The sequence below is a fragment of the Cebus imitator genome, unplaced genomic scaffold (assembly GCF_001604975.1).
Source record: "Cebus imitator isolate Cc_AM_T3 unplaced genomic scaffold, Cebus_imitator-1.0 Scaffold724, whole genome shotgun sequence".
Lineage (NCBI taxonomy): Eukaryota > Metazoa > Chordata > Mammalia > Primates > Cebidae > Cebus > Cebus imitator.
In genome coordinates, this window is record NW_016108039.1 from 510968 (window position 1) to 523029 (window position 12062).

The window sequence follows — 12062 nt, forward strand, 5'->3', positions numbered from 1 at the left end:
ACAGCACAGTGACCCAGCACTGAAAAACTATTGTATGAGCTGAAATGTGATTAATAATTAGGATGATAAGAAGTAATAAAGTCTGTGAGATCAACTTAATTTGGTCAGACGTAAAAAGAAAATAAGCCCTCTTCTTTATTCTTTGTAAGATAAGATATCCACCACTTCATTTTCCGACCCCAGACTGGTTCAAATATACAAGTAAGGCAAATGGCTTACAGTGTGTACAAATTTTGAAAACATACTCCGAAAAAATATCAGATTAAAGAAACCCTCATATGGTATGATTTTATTTACCTGAATGCACAAAATAAAAATAGATTAAGTGTTATGAAGAAATGGGGGAGGGTGAATGGAGAATAAATGTTAATGGTTATCGGGATTCTCCTGGAAGTGATAAAAATGCCCAGGCAGTAGGTAGTTCTGATGGCTGCACAAGAGTGATATACTAACAACCTCTGAATTAAATACATTAGAGCAGGACTTTCACGGTAAGTGAACAGAGCTCAACAAGCCTGTTACAACAAAAAAAAGAGCGATAGTTGATGTTCTAGTAAACATTACACAATAATTTACTAAAATAATTAGCAATGGTATACAATCAAGGTGGTTATTTCATTTATAACCATAAAGTAATTACATTCCATGAAGTTACAATGAGCTCACAGGCTCTCACACATAGACCTCTTTCCTCACATAAGGTCTCAGGACACTATTTGCCTCATTTATGGGAGGTCACAATAAATCATCATGCAACCAAATTTTCATGTGGAACCCAAACAAAAGAAAGGCTTCAGAAGGGAAGAGAAGGAGGAATAAGGAAAACCATAGACAAGAGAAGCTTTATAAACATCAAAGAAATAGCTCCAGTCTCATAATCCAGAAACACCCCCACTCGACCCCAAGGCCTTTGCACATAATGAATTATAGGTGGAGAGTTGGTGGAGAGACTATAGTGATTGCTGCTCTTTGAGGAAATTTTAAAAAATGTTTCATCAGAATCAATAGTAATATTGGTATCTGCTGTCCTGGAATCTTTACAGACTCCCAGAATTCAGTTGGAGGAGAAGGTCACATCCACTTCCCAGTAATGTCTGCCGGAGGAGAATGCTTGAGCTTCCCACGGGCAAAGCTCTCCACTCCCGGGGGATCCATGGCTGCACTGCGATGGTCATCTCCAAATGTCACTTGTCTCACGTCCTCAGAAAGGCTTATAGAGCAAGGAACCATTTCTGTACTCAGAGCATTACCCACTGCCAAGGAAAAAATACTGCCAAGCACTCAGTGAGTGCTGAGGGGCAGGGGCTCTGTGGTCCATGTATTCACTTCATCTGATCTTCTTCAAAGAAAATACAAATAAAAGAAGCCACAAGAATTCAGCCCCAAGCATCCATGAAGATGAAATGTTACTACAACTCCACAGCACATACAATTATGTATTATACTTTAAATAATAGAGAAAAATATGACCACATCACTGGGTGAAGTAATGATTTCATGTCTATCTCTGCATAGTTTGTTTCAGGACATATCTAAAATGTTTTTTTTTCTTTAGTAGAAAAATCTTGTATTATATAAGATCATCAATAAGTAAATATCACTGTGTTGTGATGTATTCATTGGAAAGTAAATTATTAAATATTTGGTATAAATTAACACATGTAAAATTTAGAAGTTTCTGAAAAGAATATTCTGGTTTTACGTTATCTGTTTAGCCCCTGATTTAATCTACTCCAGGTTCTTGCCCTTTGCTACCTAGACATGCTCTCTAGAATGGGCCTAACATGGTTAGGCCACGTTCACAATCCCTCACCTTTCAGTGGTTATGAGATGTATCTGATGGCATCAGAATTGTCCTGATTATGGATATTTTAGTTATTTTCTATGTTGACCAAAACTTTCTGATTTTATATATAATAAAGGTCACTTGTAGAATACATATAAATGCACATAGAATAGAACCACTTAAAAGCCATTATGCCAAATCTATGCCATCAAAATTGAATTATAATGAATAAACATGAAATACTGATTCCACTGTGAGAACTAGTGTCTTCATAACTATATGACCTAAATTTTCTTTGTCGTCTGATTCTGCAGATACAGTATATATCTTGTTTTACATTTTCTTCAAACTGTAAGTCAGGAAATTGAGTTTTTATCTATTGTATTATTACTATGCAGGCATGGAAGATGCAGATGTTTTAGAAAACTCTGTATTACCTACATGTCAGAAATAATAAAACTTAAATGGGAAAAGCCTCAACCAAGGGACCTAATAAGGAAGAAGATGAGTCTGGACTGCCAAGCAGCAGGCTCTTACCTCTGAATCTGTTGAGAATATCTAGGACTCCAATTATGCCCCATGAAGTGAGCCCTGGGTTCACCAGCTGGGGCTTTTGCATCTGTGCCAAATCAGTCCTGCAAAAAAACAATGGCCTCAGTTACACTTCCAGGCCCAGAGCTAATCACACAGTTGTACAAAGATATCATATTTTCATACAAGATGTTTCCTCAGAATTCTGCATGTTTTGGTTAACTGGGTATACATTTTATTTCATTCTCTTGGGAACAGAAGGATGTTACGTTTACTAAATTTTACTTGCATAAAAACTCAATTTCTCCAGACATATTCTTCTCAGACATTACACAACTTCTAAAGGCATTAAAAGTCATTGCTTTCTCTGCCCATCACACCCCCTGAGAAAATACAGAAATCCTGGCAATATTTCAAAGAGCAGAAAACTCAGACCAAAACATTTGGGACTTCAGCCTTTAGTTGTCACTAATGCTAGTCGGTGTCTAACAGAGAATGTTCCCTGAGACAAAGGACTTAATCTTTTGTGCAAAACAAAGGAGTCTGATTCCAGCCTGAGAGCCCTGCTGCTGAGGGTCCTGAGGCAACCATCTTCCTGAGGTCTTTCTTACAACTGTGTGTCTTGTGATGGAGCAGGTCCAGGTCATTGAAGCTTTGGGGAACAAACCTCCCTCCTCAGCCCATCCTTAGGGCATCTCCCTCCTACCTCTGTCTTTTTTACCTCCCACCCCTCTAGAGTAGAAGACACCACTATGATTCCTCGGTGTAATTTTTTATAAAGATCTGTGGGTTAGGGCTGGACAGGATGGATGAATTGGGAAGGACAAACTTCAGAATGGCAAATGGCTTTTAAGTATATTTGAATTCATACAAATTTTAAGATGAAAACTTTCCAGACCAAAAAGAAAAAGATCTCAGAGCCTCTTTTGAAACAAAATCAAAAATAGCCACTGAGGATGACGTTAGTAGCTCAAATGTATACATACACTTCATTAACAAGAGAATGACCTGTTCAGAAATAACATTATTTTAGTGCACCTCACATTGCCCATGCATTTCTGACATCCTGCAAAGAAATAAAAGATAATGTTAATTATGAAAGTATTTTCCTTCTGCATATCTTCCCATACTCTTGTTTCTTTTTGTTTCAGTGTTTTAATAATGCATATTTTCTTATTCCCCTCTAAGGAATCATTCCAGGCTACGTTAGTAATAGAACCTCAACTAAACCATGAAACACTTCATTGGCGGACATTAAGAGCAAAGGAGCTGAGCAAGAGATTGTGGAGAGAAGCAAGGATACCTGGGTTTCCAGGGTCATTAGTTTCCTAATCTTATTCCCAAGGAAATGTCTGACCACACATGACAGCTAATAAAACAAAGCAGAGAACCATATGAGAAACAGAGTACACTGACACTGATGAACAACTTTTACAAACCTTGCCCACGCAAGGGGAAAAGCCTCAACGTCTTCAGTAAATCACTGTTGTATGGGACCTCAGAGAGTGGGGAGGAGATAGGGCACATAAATGGAATATTAGTAACCTTCCCCTGGCCTGGGCTTCTGCTGACTTTGAATAACCTCTCTGTGTGGATAATACTCCTAACTATATTGAAGAGAATGTTTTCCTGTTATGTACTACAATGGCAAAAACTTCCCAAAGATTACCAAAGCATGCAGTAATAAATGACTGGACAAATGTAATGATGGGCGTCACACAGCAGGTGTCACTTAGCTGACAGTAGTGACCTATGCAGGTGACATTCCATGTCCTGGCAGCATTGTCCAGCAAAGGTTTCCTGTCTCTGAGGATGGACCCTCACTCCTCACCTGGGGCAGCTCCACGCCAGGCATGTGGCTCAGCTCCCACAGCTCTCTGTACATGTCTTTCATCCTTTCTGAATTCTGGGTTATTCTCATTTGACTGTTTTGGAGTTGTTGGAAAAGCTCTTCTCCTTCTCTGTCCAGTGCCTCTAGATGAAGTTGCTCTTCCTTTTCAAGAAATTGATACATCTTTTGATATTGAATATTGATTATTACCTTACTTAAATCCACATAGTCCTGCAGAAACATTTGGTTAAAAGGATTACATGTTGTCACTCTCAACAGAAAACTTCAATAATTATATTCTGGGTGTAATCAAGCAATTTGATAAATTTTCTGCCTCTTGCAAGGAGTCTTCAATATTTGCTATTTCTTCCGTCATTTTAGAAAAATTGTTCCTATTCTCTTTCCCAGTTTAAATCAAAACCTATATAAAGACTCCTAGTTTATCTCCCTGTGACGCTTCTTCACCACATCAGTTATTTCCCCTATTAATCTTATGCATTTTAGGTTTTTTCCATGCCTGATTCACCTAGATGTTAAAAAAACATTTAGCCATATACCATATTATGCATATGGGTTTTTTTTTTTTACTATACTTTTCCTCTGTATACTATTCTATTTCTTTCCTCTTCCTCACACCCAACCTTAGTAAAATGTTGTCTCATTTCCAGTGTCTGAAAAGGTTTATACCAACCTTCAAATTTGAACTAGGATACATAATGGGCCATTTATGCAGTATATTAAAATTATTTGGCTAGCTTGTGGGGGCTTCTCTATTTGTGATTCCTATTATATCAATTGAAATCATTACAATTTTATGCGATGCAGTCACTATCTTTTATGTGGTAGTTTGAATTTAGCTAAAAATTATAAGCCAACATTGTGTTTATTTACCGTCATTATCATAGGCTCTCATCTTTGTGATTTAGGATTCTGTAGATTTCAAACTGCCTTAGAGGCATCACGTACCCTGCTTTCCTCAGCATCCCATCCTATTGGGCTGTGGTTGTGAGCCATGGGCTCTGGTGACTTGGAGCCAGACCCACAGAGCAATCTCCTGTCAGCCTCACCGAAGAGCTCCTTAGCCTCCTCATGTCACACACTGAGCTTGTCTGAGCTGTGGATGTTTCTCTGAGGTCTGGGCTGTCTGGCAAGGAAAGCCAGCTTTTTGAGGGCCATATTGGTTTTGAAGTCAGACTTCTCTGAGATCTCTCTGCATGCAGGGCAGTGCATTGGTGCTCTGTCTTCTTCCCAGCAGAGGCAGAGGCAGGGCCTGCAAAAGTTGTGCCCACAGGAATGGTGACCCAGTCTATGAAGCAGGTCATGCATATGGTGCAGGTTATGTCATTCTGGAAGGCTTGCAGGCTGGCTGAATCCAGGTTTCTAAAAATTAAAAAAAATCTGAAAATTTTTCTCTCTTATTTTATTTGTATTTTCACCTATAATAGGGAAGAAAAGGCTGGTAGACAATTTTCCTTGTCTACTTGAATTCTGTCCAATTTATTCAATAGCTTAGCTCCAGTACAAACTGAGACATAGTAAATTAGCCAACATGCTGAACTTATCAAGTTTTTCCTCAATAGCCATTAGAGATTGGGTCCAGGGCTCCCTAGGATACCAAAATCCTAAGATGTTCAAGTCTCTTTTTAGAAAATGGTGTAGGATTTGCATGTAACCTAAGCCTACCCTCCTGGATACTTTATCTCTAGATGACTTTGAATACCTCATACAATGTAAATGCTGTATAAATACTTGTAATGCCATACTATTTAGGAACAACAAGAAGATTGTTTTGTTTGGTTAGGTGCAGTCGCTCAAGCCTCTAATGCCAGCACTTTGGGAGGCTGAGGCTAGCAGATCATGAGGTCAGTAGATGGAGGCTATCTTAGTTAACATGGTGAAACCAAGTCTCTACTAAAATTACAAAAAAAATAGGTGGGCATGGTGCACACATCTGTAGTCCCAGCTAGTCTGGAGGCTGAGGCAGGAGCATCTCTTGAACCCAGGAGGCAGAGGTTGCAGTGAGCCAAGATCTGACCACTGCACTCCAGCATGAGCAAGAGAGCAAGACTGCCTCAACAACAACAACAAAATGAATGTTCAGTACAGCTGCTTTTTCTTCCTGCAGATATTTTTTATCTGAGATTAGTTGAATCCACGGGTATAAAACCCATAGATGTGAAGATTCAACTGTGATTCAAATGGGAAAATGAGAGGAGAGTCCTCATGGCATTATTGTTAAACAAGCAGTGCTCTCAATCATCCCCAATTACTTAGACAAGCTTAAATCCTGGGAAGAGGGAAAACATTGGGATGATTTCTGGGTCACTTATATAAGCTGACTAATGAAGAAGCACATTCTGACTCTCTTCCTGTCTCTGTCGTTCTATCTCTCTCAATGATTCCATGATGATAATATATGAAAGACACTTAGTATCTACGCTATTATTCTACACTCCCTTCCTCCAAATTCACTTATGAAGTTTTCTTAGACAATTATAAATGAAGTAGGTTTTATCTAAGATTGATTAATCAATCAAAGTGGACTGCAACTGTAAACTCTAAAATTATCAAAATATCAAAACTCTCCCTTTCAATAAATTGAATGTAAATAATGTCTATTAATTTAGAAAAGTTGTTTCCATAGTCAATTCAGATGATCAGAGAGAACACTTTCACATTCTGAAATAGTATTTAAACTATAAGGGCAAGAATTAATCAACAACTGATCAATTATCTTCTAAAATAACAAAAAAGTGAAGACAAGTTTTCGGTTTTCTGCTCTAAACTAGAAAATCCAGAAATGCAGTTAATGGAAGCATGGCCACCAATTTAGATCTCTTCTCTTCTCTTCTCTTCTCTTCTCTTTTTTTTCTTTTCTTTTCTTTCTTTCTTTCTTTCTTTCTTTCTTTCTTTCTTTCTTTCTTTCTTTCTTTCTTTCTTTCTTCTTTCTTTCTTTTCTTTCTTTCTTTCTTTCTTCTTTCTTTCTTCCTTTCTTTCTTTCTCTTTCTTTCTCTTCTCTTTCTTTCTTTTTCTTTCTTTCCTTCCTTCCTTCCCTTCTCTTTCTTTCTTTCTTTCTTTTCTTTTTCTTTCTTTCTTCTTTCTCTCTTTCTCTTTCTTCTTTGCTTCTTTCCATCTTTCTTTCTTTTGTTGTTGCAAACTTACTAAAACCTCCAATGTTCAGATTCAAGCAATTCTCCTGCCTCAGCCTCCCAAGCAGCTGGTATTACAGGCACCCACCACCACACCAGGATAATTTTTTCAAGTTTTCAGTAGAGACGGTTTTTCCCTATGTTGGCCAGGCTAGTTTCTAACTCCTGACCTCAAGAGATCTCCCAACCTCGGCCTTCCAAAGTGCTAGGATTACAAGCATGGGCCTGTGCACTAGGCTGGTTAGATCTATTTTCAATAGCTTTCAAGTGTAGTCTGCAAACTGAAAATTGTGAAGAGGCAGCAAATAGGACTTTTGCAACAAGAATTTTCAAAGCAATTCAGCATTTTTAACTTGTACTGTGGTGTACATTATAACCATTACTACATGCCCATATTTTAGTGAGCATGTTAGGTATTTGACGGGTTCTATCGCTGCATGAAATCATGGAAAGATATCTTTTCACACCTAAAAAAATCTAACAATACAGAAAATAGTCACATAAAAAATATGAAATAGCAAGGGAACACAAATCATATGTTACAAATGAAAGATACTTTATCTTGATTTGATGTAAAACCACTAGGACAGCTACTTGTTTGCTTAGAAAACATCCAAGCATGCTGCCAGGTAAATTTAAAGTATTTTTAAGAGAAAAAGTAAGCATGATGGGTTTACTGTAAATTTGATACTCACAAACCTACTATGAATTGTCTTTCTAGAAGCTCTGTCGATATCCAGATTAGAAGTAACTTCTGGCACTCCAAAGCCCAACAGCCACAAATCCAGTGGGTCCTCACTGAAGGAGAGGTGTGTGGACAAGCATCCTTTTATAGTGTATAGGCCCACGCAAGACCACACCCACTTCCTGAAACTGATTAGATTGCACAGGAAGGGGTAAATTGGCTGATTAGATTTATAGAGTACAGAAAGCCACATCTGGGGGCTCTAAGGTCAATAGACAAGTTTGGGATCAGATGCAAGAAAGTTGACTTAAGCACAGGTTTTCAAAGAAATATTTTATGTAAAACAATTATTTCATTAAATATGTTTTGTTTTTCACATGCTAACTTTTATTTTTGGGGACAGTGTCTCACTCTGTTGCTCTGGTTGGAGTGCAATGGCTCAATCTCGGCACACTGCAGCCTCTGCCTACCTGGTTCAAGTGATTCACCTGCTTCAGCCTCCCAAGCGGCGGAGATTATAGGAGCCCGCCATTATGCCCAGCTAATTTACGTACTTTTGGAGAGACAGGATTTCACCATGTTGGCCAGGCTGGTCTGGAACTCCTAACTTCAGGTGATCCTCCCACCTCGGCCTCCCAAAGTGCTGGGATTACAGGTGTGAGCGACCATGCCCAGCCACATGCTAACTTTTACAATTTTGTTTCTTACTCTGAGTTTTAAAATTATAATTGCTTACGTGCCTAGCTGTTATTTATCTGAACATGTCCAAAGATAAAACACTAACTGAGATGACTAGCACATCTGAACTGTGTGACTCTCTTGTTTAAAAAAGTGTTGGAGGAACTCAGTTGTTCCATATGATTTTATATATAATGCTTAGTGGATTTAGTTGTATCAATCTTTTTTCTTATTTTTACTATTTTATGACTATTTCATAATTATTGTTTTATATAAAAGTAAAATGTTTTTTCAATTCATACACCTTTTTGAATAATTTTAAAACAGATACTTTACATATATATGTACATAAATATCAATAACAATGTATGTATCCATATTTTTAAAATTACACATTATTTACACAAGAATAATCATTATTATTATTACCTTTTTTTGAGATGGATCCTCCCTCTGTCACCCAGGCTGGAGTGCAATGGCACGATCTCAGCTCACTGCAACCTCTGTCTCCCAGATTCAAGCAATTCTAATGCCTCAGAATACCCAGTATCTGGGATTACAGGTGTCTGCCACCATGCCTGGCTAATTTTTGTATTTTTAGTAGAGATGAGGTTTCACCATGTCGGCCAGGCTGGTCTCAAACTGCTGACCTCAGGAGATCTACCTACCTCCGCCTCCCAAAGTGCTGGAATTTCAGGTGGTAGTCAAGGTGCCTGGCTGCTATTTATACAATAATTATATGAATAATTACCTTTAATAGTGTATAAAAGATAATTTTAACACAGTTGTCAGCTAACAGATTTTGTTGTCATTTACCATGATTTAATAAATCACCAATGTTTACACATAGTTGCATTAATAAATTATCTAATATTTGGGGATTTAGCTCATCTCTATAAACCTAAAACTAACAAACTTTGCTAGAAATTGAAAAAGTAAAAATCTAAATAAAAGTCACCATTTACATATTAACACACATTAAAACAATTAAAAACTTTATAAAAGCCAGCGTATCCTAGAAAAAGATCGAGTGCTGTCTTTTTAATCAATCCATGGCATTGCAAATTACTATGTTTTCTGGTGTCCTTTGATCAGCATTATGCTTCATAAAATAGATCCAAAAAAGTTAAGAAAAGATAATCACAGATATATATATGCAGAGTTTTCCAGAAATGTTGTTCTTTGAAAACTGCTTCAAACACTTTTTAAAATGTCATAGATTATCTACCTAAGTGTAGAGAAGAAAGGCTTTCTAGTATTCTCACTTTTCAGTGAAAATTCAATGCTATGTGGTGTAGAATGCCCTGTATTAGACAGAAATAAACAATAACCAACCTATGAGATGCATAAAAAAGAATGAACAGTAGTTGCAAACTTTAGTGCTAGAGGCTGAAAAAGTTACCATTTATTATACTACAACTGTGTCATCATGCAGAGAGAAAAAGTGGTATTTATTACGTAACTAAAAAATACTGTCGTTCAAGTGAAAATATCAGACATTTAACTATGAATTACATGCTAAAACTGTTTTAAGTGTTTTACATGTTCTAGCTTACTTAATTCTCACAGCAACCCCATGAAATAAATAACATTTTATACTCATTTAAATACTAAGAAACCTGAGAACAGGAAACTTTAATAATTTGCCCATAGTTATACTCAACTTAAGTAGGGTTTGAACCCAGGAAGTCTAGCAGAATTGACTGAAAGTTAGCAAAGCTTTCAAGTGTTGTGCAGGTTTTGGTGCATTTTATAGAATAATAATATTCACCTTGTCCCACATCTATAATACTGTCCAACTCTCTATCAATGACATCACAAAAATCCTGTTGGCATGCTCGGCCAAACCCCATAACGAAGGCATTGTACAATTCCTACAGTGCAGTGCAGCTCTTCTGTTCAAAGCACAGAATGTTCCAGAGGGTCTCACATGTGCACTTCTCTGATTACTCACAAAAGGAGTGTCTACTATGGACTCTCCATACGTGTAGGGATTGGAGCCAAAATAGTAACAAACCTTCACGTTCTGCACATGAGTCCTGAAAATTAAAGTAAATTTTTAAAAAATCGAAACTCAGTTCTTAAGGAGCTCATGGTCTAGTAGGTGAGACAAAGGAAGGGACAGTCATCCTGAAAGTCTTCCTAATAGAATTAACACCTATGCTGAAATCCAAAGGACGAGGGTAGTCTTATCTTTTCTGAGGGCAAAGTCTACATGACAGCAGTTGCCATGAGAAAAGATTTTGGCACCTGGAATAGTGGCTCATGCCTGTAATCCCAGCATTTGGAAGGCCTGGATGGATTGACTAGTCAAGCCAAGAAGTTCAAGACCAGCCTAGGCAACACAGTGAAACTCCATCTCCACAAAAAATACAAAAATTACACAGGCATGATGGTGCATGCCTGTAATCTCAGCTACTTCGGAGTCATAGATCAGAGGATTCCCTGAGCCCAGGAGGTAGAGGTTGCATTGAGCTAAGGTTGTGCCACTGACTCTAGCCTGGATGACAGAGTGAGACCTTGTCTCACTCACACACACTCAAACACACACACACACACACACACACACACATTAGTTCTGTTCTCTTGCTGGGTTGGTGCCTTTCTATTTCATCTAGGCTAGAATGCTTTCTGAAATGCAAATGTGCCTATCTTCCTACCTGCCTAACCTTGTTATGGGATTTTGATAAACTACAAGAAAGTAGTTACACTCCTCTGGATGTCTTCCAAAACTTACTTGAAGTATTTGATGCTCAATGTATGAATTGTTCTTCCCTCAAATGCCTTGGATTTTAATAAGAGTGGGTTATTTATATTTCTTTAACTTGCCACAATCACCCATGCTTCTATTATTTTATATAATATAATTACCCTGTTAGTAGAAATATAAATAAATAAAATCACTTTAAAATGATATGTGGCACTGCCCAGTAGAATTGACGATCCACAGATTTTATAACCCAGATATTCCACCTATCGGAAGATGCTGTCAGGAAAGAGAATCTCTTGAATATTTCCATTAGCAGACATGCTCACAAAACCAAAATACAAAAAGAAATCCAATGTACATCAGCAAAAAATGAATAAATTTATTATGCACCATGTATTCAACTTTGGGTTATCCACTACAAACTCACTCTTGATTATTTATGTAAATAAATATGGACACTTTAAATATTTTTTTTTCTTTGCCAGGTGTTAAGATGTCAATCTTTGTGAGTAGAAGACATTGGAGAGAAATTCCAAAAAAGCGCTTCCAAACTGCTTTGGAAATGACGTCTCCGGTATCTGGCCCAGAGGGTGTGCAGGGGTACACCAGTTCCCAGGTTCTGTGGTTCAGGCTGCTGCTATAGCACTCACTTCTTCACGTTCCTGGTGGCTAATGGCTTACAAGAAATCAAC

General features: G+C 37.7%; 1 pseudogene; it reads right to left on the bottom strand.

The window, feature by feature from the left end:
* Positions 1-764: 764 nt before the first annotated feature.
* The window catches only part of LOC108296566, a 50179-nt pseudogene continuing 38881 nt past the window's right edge, over positions 765-12062 (bottom strand).